Genomic DNA, 14,727 nt, shown 5'->3' on the forward strand with positions numbered 1-14,727 from the left:
AAAACACCAACCAAGTTCATTGTCCAAGGGTCCATGAGCTATAACAATTTGTCAAACTCAAGATGTCCTTTCCAGGCACTTCAGCATCCCATGGATCCTGCAGAAAAATTCAGGAATTGAAAAAAAAAAAGGAGGGCATGTGCCAACACAATGCAAACTGTAAACCTTCTATCTTTGCTAACAAATTGGAAAACAGTGCTCCTTTCAAAGACTGCCACATGCAAATTTGAACACCTGATTTCTCACTCTCCCCAGGAGATGCAGATTGTTGTTGGAAAACATTAAGGGCATTGCTGGTGCTGTTTTTCTGTATAACTGTGATGTATATTGACTAGGCCAAAATTTAACAGTAACAGTGATTCCCAGCAGCAGAAGAGCTAGAATGATTTATGCTACTTTATATCTCATGAGATACTCCTGGAAAATAAAAAGATGTTTCCAGACAAATTAAGATGACAACTAGTCTTACAGAACGAAAATGTGGTAAGTGTATTGGTTTTCCCCTAACATCAAACTTAACATATAAATTGAATTGGTTTCAAATGCCAGGTCATTAGATAGCTGGCATACATGGCTATTTTCATAAAAGACTGACCCAGAAAATGTATAAATAGCATTTGGAAATGTCATGGAGAGATAAACTGTGATGATTGCTCGGCTTTTCATATGCACTCTTTTAGAGGTGTGCAAATGTTACGAAATTAGACCCATTTTCTGGTGCCTCACGTGTAATTTTCTTCTGCTCAATTTTTTATCTCAGCTATTTTGTTAAGCGATCATATTACAGAAAACTTTTTTTTCCACTTAAAGATAACAGGAAAACAGAGCCTAGATTCATAAGGCAAATTTGACAGTGTGTAGAATAAATGGGGTCAGTTATCTGAACATCTTAACCAGAGCTATACGAAATTTTATGCTGACACTTCCCGTCTGTCCTGCAGGCTGTGGCAGTGGTAGTGGCGCTGCCCTCTAGGAAGACGCTCAGGCAGGTCAACAGAGCAGTCTCCAGCACATGGTGCACTGCATTGGATGCGTTTCTCTTTGAGTCCTCCCACACATACAGAGTTTCTCCCCTCATGTATTGTGGGGTCACTCCCCCACAGCTCTCTCTGAGCAACCCCCGTCCCATTAACTGCTGGTCCCACGGGTGGATATCCAACAGGGATCCCCCATTCAAACACTCAGTACTCTGCACCATGACTGTGCCTGTGACTGGGTATTCCAGAGCTTTTCTCTGCTGCTGGTGGCTCCTGCAGAGCAGCACCACAAACTGCTCGCAATGGGAGCCCAAGCCACCCTCTGGTGACAATCCAAGACTGGATCATGAAGCATCCTCATTTGATGGGCAGAGCTAGTTAGTTCCACCACCACCACCTGAAGGACTCAGACATGTAGCTGAGTGCTCTTAGAAACCCAAAAAACCCCAAGCTTCTATTACATCAAATCCTTAAAGACTAAACCTAATAACTAATTAACCTGACCTCCAAATAATTAAATATTAAAAATTACATTATTTTCAGTAGATAATATTGTTTATTTCCCCTGAATTGAAATTATTCTCCGAGGAGAGAAGAAAATTTAAAGCGATAACTTACTCTGAAATGCAGTGTCTACAAGCAGGGTATTGTTGCACGCATGAAGCATTCAAAGAAACTCTAAAATATAAATTTATATTCACATTTGCCATTTATAGTACATAAACTTCAAAAGTAAATAATTCAGAGATATAAATAACTGTGAAGTTGTCATAAATCATGGATTTTTGCTTTTTCTTCCATTGGGTTTTTGTAGTGTAATTTGCATGTTTATTCCTTTTTTTTTTTCTGTTAGATAGCCTCTTCAGAATAATAGCTGATTTCCAAGTGGAGAAATACTGTTTAAGTCTGAGCTACTACAATCTGATTCAGTCCATTTTATTTCAAATGAAAACTAAAGCAAAAAACTGTTGCATCATAAAAATGATAGAGTGTATTCTTGAGTATTACTAATCATAAATGTCAAAGAGAGTAAAGAACACGCTATTTCAGTAGGATATCTGAAGATAAACTCTCTTGGAACAATTTCAGTGGCCTTTCACTGGCAACAACTTTAAATTTCTAGGAATTCATAATTGTTGCCTGTATGTTTTCTTTTTTCTTGTCTGGCTATTTTGGAGTTATATTCAGTATACACAAATCCGGGAGATGAGGTGATCCTAAGGGCTGATATAACAGAACATATTGGAGAATGAATTAATGCCAGTGAAAGATTTACCTCTAAAGCATGAAAAATGAGATAATTTTAATGTATGTGTGACAAAACCATACATATAACGAGGTAATAAAACTTCATTTTGTTTTGATGTTTTCTCATATCCAAAAGAGATGTTTGTTTGGGTTTTTTTCTTTCTACATGACATCTCATATCTTAGTATGATATCATAATAGTATGACATGATTATATTGATCATAAATATTAGTAATCATGTGGAGAAAAAGGATTTCGGCAATCAGCTTCATTAAGCAAGGAATGAAATATGTGAGAGAAAGTCTTCTGAAGTTTTTTTGTTTATATTTTTATAAAATATAAAAAAGAAAAAAAGAAGAAATGCCAATTCCTTTGGATAACATTATTCCTTTTGTTCAATCTAAAAAAAAATTGTCTAAAAAGAGGGGCATATATTATATTTCAAAGTAGTTTGTACCAAGAAGATAAGTAGCATATTTTTTAATGAATTTTAAACATTATTTTAAACTAGGTAATGTATGAAGCATCTTTGTTCTGGTCTAATTTCCTTTACTGGAATCCTCTTTTGCTACCTGAAATGAAAACATTCCTAGTAGAGCAACATGTGACCTGCCTGTAGATGTCTTTAAGTAACTTATTACCTTAGGTTAATTGCCTAGATTCTCTCTGGACAGAAAGATGATGTTTTAGACTCCATATCCTGCTTACCTTCCTTACAGTGCTGTAAAGCATAGATAGTTTTCTCTTTCCACTGACTATTTAGGGAGGATGCATAGGACATTGCACTCTTTAACTTAAAGTATTTAAATGAACAAATGCCATCTCAAGAAAATCTGGGAGCCTCAGTCTCTGTGTTATAAAAAGCAAAAGTGTTATCTATTCCATAAAGAGTAAACACTTGCATGAAAAACATTAGATACACGTTTAGGTTATTACCAGGCCCATAATGTCTATAAGTTCACAATAAACAGTGCAATACTTCACCTTATCGTCATTATTTTTCAATAAAATAATTTTATTCAATATTATGATCCATTCTTCCAGTGTTAAACTTCATTTTATACCTCATTGAGCAGCTGTATTTTGCAGACAATGATTCTAGGAGAAGAAATAATTTATACAAATAATGCTAATAAAGGTAAAGTAATAAAATAACAAAAGGGTAACAAGGATAGCTAAAAAGAGGGAAAAATAGCAACATCAAACATTTTGGACAGTGTAGCTTTGGCCAAGGCTCTGCTAGATCTTGTTAAAATGACAGTGGGTACTGAGGAGAAGCATGGGATGTTTTTTTACTTAGCAGAAACTGTAAATAAGTTTGATTTAACTGAGGCTGAGAGGCTGCAAATTGATTTCTTGATTCATTTAGGACACAGTCAGGGGCAGCATATAGAAAACCCTGAAGAGAAGAGGACAGCATTATTGTTTCCTTCCTTAATAGGTGTAAAAGGTTGGAACTCTGTCAAGTGGCAGCGAGTTCATCTGTGTAAAAGACGCTGCAAGGTATTTGCCCATCAGACACATCGATTGCTTGTTGCGAGGCTGAACCGTGGGTGACAGGCTCAGCAGCCGCCGGTGGCTAGCTGCCTCCGGGAGCTGGGGGAGGAGACAACCCGGGATAACTTGGATGCTCAGCCAGCATCCCACCTGCTGCCAGTCCCACAGCCCAGCTCAGGCACTCAGTCACAGCTGCGCTCTGGACACAGCACAGGGCGGGGGTTATCAGCCACAGCCTGCTCAGTCTTGCCCAGCACTGCTTCATGAGCTTAAGAGTTAGGTAAAAAATTAGTTTGAAATTACTTAATGAAAATTCAGCTAAAAAAAAAAATCGTATGTCCTCATATATCTCTCTCAAGAGAAGAAATTAATTTGAAGAAAACAAGTTTTGAAAAATGGAGATGCTAAACTACATGGTTTTGACATAGAAAACACATTTTTTTTAATGCCAAGATATTTATTAAAAAATGGTCATAAAATGCCATTAAAACGATTTTCCCTATCAAAAAATATTAATTCACTTATCTGGCACTGAAAACACAAAGCCTTAAAGACTTTAAGAGGGCATACCTTAACAGCAATTTTTTAGGTATTCAGGTCTACCCCATTAGGCAGCAAGTTATTGATACATAATAATAGTTAACCAATATTTACAATTTTAAAAAATTACATATATATATACAAAAGATAAGCAAGTTGATAGCATTTTCATTAAATCACATGCAAGCTCCTCAGTTTACAAACATAAATTGGAGTTGGTTTTGGTCATTTAATGGCTACAACCTGTATGTACAGAAATAGTCCACCAGTGATGCTATTGGCGTGTTAAAAAAACCTCCCTTCTAGTCTTGGAAGCTATTTTCAACTTTGAACTTCTGAACTATTTCTAAAATTTAGAATGATTCTGTAGAGATGTTTATATGTTCATGTTTTGTTTCCCAAGAGACATAATGTACTCTAACTCTCCCATTTCTACATCCGTGATAAAGAAAACAGGTTGCAATTACAGCAGGGGAATTTTTTGGCATGGTTTTAGATTAGTTTTTCATTTTCTGATAGAAGTAAACATAACTATAGAATTCAATTTATTCCATTGAGTTCAATCTAGTCAAAGACCTCTTTCTATAAAGAAAGAGAAAATCAGGAAGGATCTTGGCTATCAGATGGATAAAGGACTTAAACTACAAGTACTTTCTATTTTGTGATGCTTGCATTTTACTTAGGAAAGTGTAATAAAATAATAAAAAAGTTACCTTGAAATAATTTTCTTTCACTTCTTTTGGTCCTTCTGCTTCCTCAGCAGAAATAAATCCTATAGTTTTGGTGATATTGTACAGGCATTCTGAAGGGGAATGATCATTTGGATTTATATGTAATGATGCTGAAAGTAGTTTTTAGACCTTGTATTAAAATACTCAACAAACTCAACGCTGTACAAGAAAAAGTCCTGTGACAAGAGATTAACCTTAGGCTTCAAAAGAAGCCATGGTTACAAAGGAATTGAAGCCATAAAATATGCTGTAAGCATGACAGTCACTCTCCTACCTTATAAGACATTTTCTTCCTTCAAACCTTCTCTTCAGTTGTACAGCAAATAACTTGGAAAAAAAAAACCCAGCTTTTTAGTCTGTTTGTTTGGGATATTTTTCTTATGGTTTGTTCAACTCACAGCATACAGTTTCTCCATTCAAAGAACAAGAGGAGCTGACCAGGGGCAGCAAAACTATCTGGTGTAAGAAGAGAGGGAAAAGGCAGACTACTGAAAACAGCTGCTAAACTATAAGGTAAAAAATGCAAACTATTCTTTAAGAAGATTGCAGAAGAGCAACATAGTCCTCTGACGGGATAAAAAGGGAACTCTTAAAATTCATTTACTATTAAACATGATTCCCCCCCTGAATTTTCAATATAGAAGAATGTTCTACTGAGAGCCAGTGGAAGTGCTCTTCAAGGTGAAGTGCTTTCATTACAGATGAATTATGTGCCCTGCATATTGAATCTGTTGCTGTTTCCACAAAGATTATAAATCCAAACAGACTGTACTGCAAGAATCTTGATAATAGATCATATTTTACTTTAAGATTGCTTTTTCACAAAGCCTACTTTGTGTCTACTTGATCCTGGCTGCAAATAGTTCATCATCCAGTTTGATATCAGTATCTGAAAAAATATCAAGTGGTGTGATCCACACATAAAAATGCACACTCTCTTTTTCTCTTTATATGAACTGGATTTTTATGTGATTTTTTTACCTTCCTCATTCTCTTTAACAAAGAAAGATAATCCATTGAAAAATTTCAGATAATTTGACTAACTTCAAAATTTACAACTTTGAATCAGCTCAATCATTTTCTTGAGGTAAAATATTTTGATCAAGCATATTTCAATTTTAAGCTGTAGTACTTCCATATTTACTTCCATATTTAAATATTGCTGTTTGCATTCTGTAAAGCTCATTGGATATCCACTCAAGGAAATGGCAAGATGTCCCAAACGACGAGTTCAGATTGTCTAAAATCCTTAATCTATTCCCTGTTCTAGCTGGCATGTTACCTCTTTTCTCTGTGTGAATGCTTCATACATCTGTCTCTTTTAGTTTTACCTAATCCTTCTTTACACTGTTTCAGCAATGGGTAGAATCGACAAACTAGATTTATTCATTACTCTACAGAGTAGAGCTTATTTTAATGTTCTACTAAGAGAACTTGAAACTGTTGTATTTATTTGTTTGGAAAATGACACTTTCTATCCAGCAGGGATTTTTTGTTTTGTTTTCACATTGCTATGCTGGCTCTCTTAGCATGGATAATGGCCCTGGCCCTTTCCCAAAGAGGGGGATTTCTGTGCTGTGTTTAAGATTCCACAGCACCATGCCAATACCCTGTCCCTGTTTCTGCTCCTTTGATACTGCACAGCGAAGGTGAAATAGTACAATAACATAATCAGCATTAGCAATGTATATTTGGAGTCATATTTCAGTTAGGGGCAAGGAGGTCACAAAAGTAATTTGAAGGGAAATGAGAGTGAAAATGTACAGAATTTACTTTCCTGGCTGACAGGAATTGGCAATAACAGCAAGAACTCAGGACTAAAATATTGTTATTGCCCTTTTGTTTACATGTTTCTCTGCAGCAAAACCATGAGGCCAGAGAGTAATCCCAGTTTATCCCTACTTGAATTTTTTGGCCAGTTTTCTAGATACTTTAACCTGATTTTTGCTTAAACAAAGCCCTAGTGAAATTATGAAGCACTACTAAATGAAATTTCAACCCAAATGAAGTAAGCACATATCTGTATTTTGCAAATACCCTTCATTCATCACACTGGCATATATGATGGCCTTAGTGAAAGTAGTGAATTAGACATTAAGTTCCTGAGCAGTCTTCTAATTCTGAGTGTCCAGAGGACAGATAATTTGGTTAAAATTAATTCTTACAGTGGAAAGCTAACTAGGCTGTGACATATAAAACACAAAATTAATATACTCCATAGCAGAATTTGAGAGAAAAAAAATACCAAAAATACATGACCAAGAGAAAGCCCAAGCCCATACATACATACATACATACATACATATATATATATATATATATATATATATATATATATAAAGTTCAAAATTAGAGAATGTTTTCTAATAAAAAAGTATGTTTTCTATAAGAGACCCTTTAAAAATCAAGTGTGCTGAATAGCAGTGGAGGTTAGAATAGGGAGATGAGAGTAAACTTATCCTTAATTCAATTGCCTATGGTATCTCACAAATCATGAGAACTTCCTGAACAAAGAAAAAAATTACCAAAAATCACAAAAAGCCCTTCTGTTATCTTATGGAGCAACAAAGAAATTTATGATAGTGGCATATCTAGATGGTCCCTGTTTTCTTTGATTACAGGTACCAATCTTTTTTTTATCTGTCTAAATAGTTTTTCATGTCCTGCTGATGTTCATGCCATTTATCTACAGTTGACAAGTCATGAGTGGAAGCTATAAAATGAACCAAAACACGGGAAAGATAAGAGATAGTTAAAATGGCACAAAACATAAATACAAGGATAAAGTCTGATTGCATGATGAGCCCCATTCTAAAAGAAATACAGATGTCAGTCTGCTCTTCAAATTAAATGTGCATGGGAAAATTTCAGGCTCAATATCTTATTGAAATCTGGAATACAAATTGAAATACAAGAAAATAATAAATAAAGCAATATGAAATACAATAGAGCTGTAGTGGAAATTCCCTCATGAGCTGTTCTTTTTGCACTTGCGGGATTAAAATAAATAACTGATATACTCAGGAGCCTCATGAAAAAGACCTACACAATTCATTAATTGAGGGAATTAAATAACTAAATTTTGTAGAATTTGTTTTCTAAGACACTTGAAGTTATTGGTAGATTTGATGATTAATGTGCCCCTGTACATTTACTAGTGAATGTTCCCAAAGAATGTTTATTGTATTTATATTTACCAATGCTACTTAGGCAAGTTGCAATGCGCCAGGCCTGGTTTATGATTTCAATCTATCCAGTTGCTAAATGTGGCATAAAGCAGAAAGTGTGGGGAAGGAGGAAAAAATTAAACAAATTGAAAGAGAAAACAGCTATTGTTCTGCTAGTGGGTGATCTCAAATCAATACTAAGTAAAAAAAAAATCAGTTTGTGATCAAGCAGCTGAGAAGCAGGAAATTGTTCGGAGTAAGCAAATATACAGCTGATTATGCCACACTGTTAATCCAAAATTATTTAGTGCCCCTCTGCAAACCTTGCACCCCATGACAAAATTGTGGTTCATAGCACATTTTTCAAAAGACTTCTTCAGTTTTGCTGTTCCATATCTTGTAACCTCGGCACTGTTACTGCAAATTATATTTGTGAATAGGGAACAACAACAATTAATGCCAGTCCTATTGTTTTCATTGGATCGCAAAATTCCAAATATGCCATCTTTTCTTTCTCTTAAATCCACATGGCCTTTATGGATCTTAACAGCTCAGTTTGAGGGATTTTTTTTCCAAAATCAATTCTTAATAAGTGAACAGCATAACTCATAGCCTCTCTTCACATGGAAATAACTACTATTACCATACCCTGGTTTCCCTTACTTTTCATTCACTTTGGCTCTTTGATTGGTTTTCTATCCCACACACAAATACTTTTGAGACAGTATAGGGTAATCAAAGCCCATTTTTCATTAACTAAGGAGTTGACACTTATTTTTTGAAATATATATAATCCATTGACTTTATAGACCTAAATAATTTAAGCCCATTACTGTCTGCAGGGTATGAGTTCTGTCTTACATAAACTAGGGAATTAAGTCTTTGTCTATTGAGTTACTATGGCAACTTCATGGACTTCCCAGTTTCTGTTGGCTTGCAATGAATTAAAGTCAGAAACTCAGACCGACTCCTGAAAGAAGGGGAATTATGTGGGTGAAGTTGCTTTAAAAAAGTAAAAATTTATGACAGTATATCTTTTGTAAGAACATATTTTACAGGTCAAATTATGATTAAGTGAATCATGATATCTCTGAAAGCTCATGCATACACACACATACATTTATATGTATTGAAGTTATCCAACTGGCTCCACAGGAACCAAATAAAGTTCCATAGCCTGATGAAGGAAAGGAAAACTCTACAAAGGAAGAATGTTGATGTCCATGTCCAGGGCCAAGAAGCAGCTTGAAAAGTATCCACTCATTAATGAACTCTGAAGCATTAGTTCTTCAGTACTAATTTCCATGCACCACTGTGAAGGGACTCACTTTAAAAAAAGTACCCAAAGCCTTGCACTTCACTTTTAATAAATATATGTGTGCATCCATGAAGAGTCCTCCCATCTTCTGTCTTGAGATTTTATTAAAGAATTACTTCCCAGTGGAAATTCTCCCATGTGTCTCACAAATCTAGTAATTAAAGCAGTGAGAGATAGAAATTACAATCCATGCTTTTTCTTCCTGCTCTTCTCCATGAGTTGCTGTTTGAATTTACAAGGACATATAAAAATTACCAATAAGAATTGGTAATTGTTATGGCAGAAATAATCCTGGTCATATTTTGCCAACTTAGAACCATAAGTCTCTAATTTTTATAGGCAAGTTTCCAAGGTGATACATTGGTTATTATACTGTCTCTCCTACTTAAGAAAACCAATACAGATAATGGCATTAAATTAGTTGTATAGAGTCAATTGTACCTGTAATATATTTTTAAATTTTATTTAGTTTAGTATTGGTGGGTTTTCCTTTTTTTGTTGTCGTTTTTGTTTGGTTGGTTTGTGTTGGGGTTTTTGTTTGTTTGTTTCGTTTGTTTGGGGGTTTTATTTGTTTTGGGGTGTTTTTTTGTTTGTTTGTTTGTTTGTTTGTTTGTTTGTTTTTTGGTTTGGTTTGGGTTTTTTTGTTGTTTTTTTGGGGGGGGGGGATTTTTTAATGTTTATATTGTTACCTTTTTTAAAAAAAAACACCCTACATTGTTACTTTGTTTCTTTATCCAGAACTTTTTCTCAGGAAATAAATATTTCACATTTACTCATTCTTATCCTGGAGCGGTTAGCCTCCTTAAACATGTATAATTTTTGAACAAAATGGCTTTTTGCAACTTAATTCAACTCCCAAGCCTTCTGCCTCCTGAGTGTCAATACAGTTTTTCATGGCTCTTTGAAATATCCTCAGATTACTTCTGCCTTCCACAAACTCTGCTACTTTCTTGACTGCACAACTTTAGTTGTGCAGTTGAAGTCTTGGGTCACTTCATTATGAAAGTTTGATGACAATAATTCCCATGCTTTTCTTAATCCTTTCACTTGCCTCTTTTGTTCTGGAGACACTACTTTGACCATGCAGTGCACCTCACTGATGTCATGGCACCAGCACCAGCCTCTGTTGGTTTAAATATTCTTTTGAAACAACTGAGAGTACTTCATACTTAACAGAGTGCTCTGATGATTTCTCCCAGACACATGTTTCTTCCATTGAATTCCAACAACTGATAAATATTTCAGATGGAAGAACACAAAATCATCCTGTAAGTAATATTTCTGAAAAACTTCAATTGACCTGTACTGGACATATTTAGAGATTTTAGCTTGGTATGGTTTTTAAAGCTGAGGAGAAAACTAAAACATGCCAAGGACTTTTCTGCTCTTTCCAAAGCCCTGATCATCAGGAGTGTGTACCAACCAGGAGGGAAGTTGTCTTCTGGATGTCTCCAGTGGACTGAAAATACCCCAGCTCAGCACACTTGGTATCCCCTTCTGTTGCAGGTCTTGCTCCATGTATAGCTCCTTTCTTTCCTAATCACCGTGTGAAAATAGTCTTGGATTTTAAACATCTGACTCTTCCAGTGTATCGCTTCTTGTCACTTACCATTCCCTGTGATTCCTACCTTACTATCTCCTCCATTTGCTTCTTGGCTTAAGAAGCTTCTTAAATTGAAAGAAAAAGTAGGTGATGGAATGTAAAAATGTTGAGTCTGATTATGTATTTCAATACTCTGATAATATATAAAGTCCTGATGATACCTGCTCAGTTGGAAATATAAAAACTAAGGCTACAAAGTACATAAGAGCTCTTTAAACTGGCAAAATTACCCTCTGAATGAGACGCAGGGACTTTGGCTCAACAATATAATTTTTTACAATAGGCTTCTATGAAGTAAAATATCAAAAGAAATCTGCACGGAAAGGTCTGCTTGAGAGGTAACATTGACCAGAGAAGCAACTGAGGGTCACACAGGTAACGAGGGGAAAATGACACACAAAACGTATTATAAAGAGGGAAAAAGATGCAATAAATTGTTATTGCAGATGACCTACAACAGTGGGGAAAGAACTGATGGGTGAATAGGTAATTCATTAAACTGAGGTGCAAACAGGAAACGTTTTTAAATGAAGAAAGGGAAAAAAGTGGGGGGGAACATTCAGTGCCCCAGCTTCTCAGTGAGAAAGGAGTCTTCAGTGTAGGCTAGAAAGAGGAAGAATCATATTTTACTAAGGTAAAAAAAATGGTTAAAAAAGGAAAGAATTTAATTTTAAAAAATTAAAAATCTGAACAAAAAATATGGAAAATTAAAGCTGATTTTTTTTCCAGCTTCAAAGAGATCTGGGTGTCTGGCTTTCTTCTATCTAGAGCACTAGTCCAGAACCTAAGTAATCTTGACGACTAACAATAACAATTAACTGAATTAACCCCATCTGAATTTTAGGGATTACTCTGAAATCTTCTGCCATATTGATTTTTTAATCAAATTTTCCATAGCTATCACACAGTTTTATTTTTTTCTTTCCCCCTCCAAAACAAGGTAAAACTTGAAGAATGATCAGAATGTAAGAACCTATGATAAAAGTGTATTGAAAATGCAGCATGTGTGGGTATTCAAGGTACCAAGGCAACAACTAATAGCAGGAATTTTTCAAAGGTTCTTTCCTACATATACACCTTACAGAACTCATCCAACAACAGAGTGAAACATGAATAATGACTTTTTAAAAGGCAAATGTTGACACATATCCCAGTGATGTTCATGACTTCCTTCTTAGTGGATTTTTAGTAAAAAAGAATTAATAACTAGTAATACTATCCAAAGATATCCTATTTTCATTAATTTTAAGGACTATGTTGAATGAAGTTTAAGTAGCAAGTAGCAAGTTAAAAAGAGAAATTCTATGGTGAGCAGGCAAGTAATGGACACAAATTATGCTCTGAGATATCACAAGGCAACTTGACTATGGAGAGTGAAATCCCAGATAGTATGCAACTTAGATTTTATTTTTGCTTAACCTGATACTATATCTTGATGTTATGTCAGAATATAAGGATGTCAGAAAGATCTAAATTCACATATATCCATTATTCCATTAAAAAAAAAAAAAAAAAAAAAGGTGCAGTTTGAAAATCTGATGGGCTTTGTTGGCCCTATCTGGGAAATTTTATTCTACACCTCAAAACATGACAGAAAAGAGAAGGAATCCTTTTTGAAAAATTTTAATACAAAATTTATTGTACAACACCCTTTGTGTTGCCTGGATGACCTAGTGCTCTGCTCCTACACTGTTCTGAAGAGATCAATACCTGAAAATTCTTACAATGTTTAATTGAATCAAATAAGGACTTAATTGATTATTTTTTTTTTTTTTTTAGTATATGAGATGTTAGAAAAGGATATCAGTTTTTAATGTAATTCATAGAATGAGTGAAGAAAAGATACATTCTTGGTAGTAAAGCAGAGCAGTGAAATATTGAAATCAGACATAAGGGAGAGACAAATCTCTGATCATTGAGACCTAAGAAAAACAGAAACAGAGTTTATTCCATTGCAGGAGATAAGGGAAGAGTCAACTGAGTAGTAGATTAAGAGAATAAAAAGGTAAGGAAATATATAATATTTTTAGAAATTTTGTCAGGTATTTTCCATCTCTATTTCTCACTATTCTGAAAAATATGCATAATCTTTAATGTGTTGTGTCTTTCAAAAACCAGGCAAACTCTACCCTTTCCATGTGATACAGACTCTCTGAGGCAGGTGTATTCTTTCAGCATTTTTCCAACTGATTTCCACAGTGGTGGTGCCCAGATTTTTTCCATCCACCAATTTAATTATACCTTTAAATTGTATAACTGGATTACATATCAGAGCAGATTTTCTAGCTTATAATGAAAACTCTACATACTGTTAAAAGTAGTTGCTCCTTGCTCTATTTACAAAATGTGTTTTATTAATAAACAGAGAACAAGGTAATTTAATGATTTTTTTTAAATGGCATTTTTTCCTCTGCTTAGTGTGGCTTGTGAGGTTTGTTTGCTTGTTTGTTTTGGGTTTGTGGGGTTTTTATTAGTTTGTTTTTTGGTTGGTGCTGTTTTTGTTGTTGTTGTTTAATATAAATATATGGTTTCCTTAATTACTTATAAGGAACTGCTTCCTTCAATATTTACTTATTTTACAAATGCATCCTCGTAAGTTTCCTCAAATATAAGCATTAAAATCTGATTTCATTCTGGTTTTCCACTGACATACACTGGATGATTTCATGTCAAGGTGTTTCTGATTTGTCTCAGTTTATGTGGAAAATTAACTCTAAAACCAAACCCAGAAGTTTAACATAAGTCAAATTCTAGCAAAGAGCATCCTCTTAAATTAAATATCAAAGCTTCTTTTTATCTCATGTTTGGAGGAATTAAATATCTTTCAAAACCATGGAAAAGGTGAGTTCACTGCACTATTAGCTTTAATGTATGCAAAGAATAATTATGAATTAAAGAGATTAAAAGAACTTAAATCCTAAAGAGAGTTTTGGAGCATTTCATGAAGTGCCATCCTGAAAATAATTTGGCAAACAGATTCAAGTGTGAATCACAGAATGTGGTCCTTTACATCATTATGCTGACAAGTGGTTCTTCAGTACTGAGTGGCATCCTGCAGAGCCAAAAATGTTCCAGTAGGATTTGCCCAGTGAATCAAACATCTTGTAATTGGATTTGCTACTTTCCTACAATAAAAAGCAAATGCCAGAAGGCAAGAATTTGTTTTTACTGTGTACATGTGTTAGTCTTTTTAATCAGCAAAATATTTATGCTAAAATACATGGGTTTAGTCGTAATTTTCTATAGTGCAAACTATCTTAGAAATAAATAATAGTCCCAGTTAAGGAAAGCTACAATTAAAACTAAATGCTTGCTTATTTTTAGTGTAGACAGTGAAGTGTACCACAGCTACTGGTACTGAATCTTATACAACTGAGTCTTTTGACATCTCAGCTTCTGTTTACCAAATCAATTTTTTATATCAGAATAAAATTGCCAAAGCTATTGAATGAATGCAGAGAACGAACAAAATTTTTCATAAAGTTAAGTTCTCAGGTAAGCTTTTCAATTTTTTCTTTAGTTAGGAACCATCTGGATTGAAGGAGTGTTTAGCTGTATGGCAGAAAGCCTGTGAAAAACAACAAAATATAATACTTAATTTACCAGTGTTTAAACAAGAGACAGATATTCCTCCTGCTTAATTTT

General features: G+C 34.6%; 1 protein-coding gene and 1 long non-coding RNA gene across 3 annotated transcripts in view; one reads left to right on the forward strand and one right to left on the reverse strand.

The window, feature by feature from the left end:
- CDH19 (cadherin 19) overlaps positions 1-14,727 on the forward strand; it is a 111,585-nt gene that overhangs the window by 52,267 nt on the left and 44,591 nt on the right. The gene's annotated exons all lie outside the window — the stretch shown is intronic.
- Positions 4,160-4,526, reverse strand: LOC136369229 (uncharacterized). Its single transcript, XR_010744983.1, has 2 exons — positions 4,378-4,526; positions 4,160-4,322 (listed from the first exon to the last, which is right to left on the reverse strand). It is a non-coding gene; the product is annotated as an uncharacterized lncRNA (long non-coding RNA).

This window comes from Sylvia atricapilla, chromosome 1 (genome assembly GCF_009819655.1).
Source record: "Sylvia atricapilla isolate bSylAtr1 chromosome 1, bSylAtr1.pri, whole genome shotgun sequence".
Lineage (NCBI taxonomy): Eukaryota > Metazoa > Chordata > Aves > Passeriformes > Sylviidae > Sylvia > Sylvia atricapilla.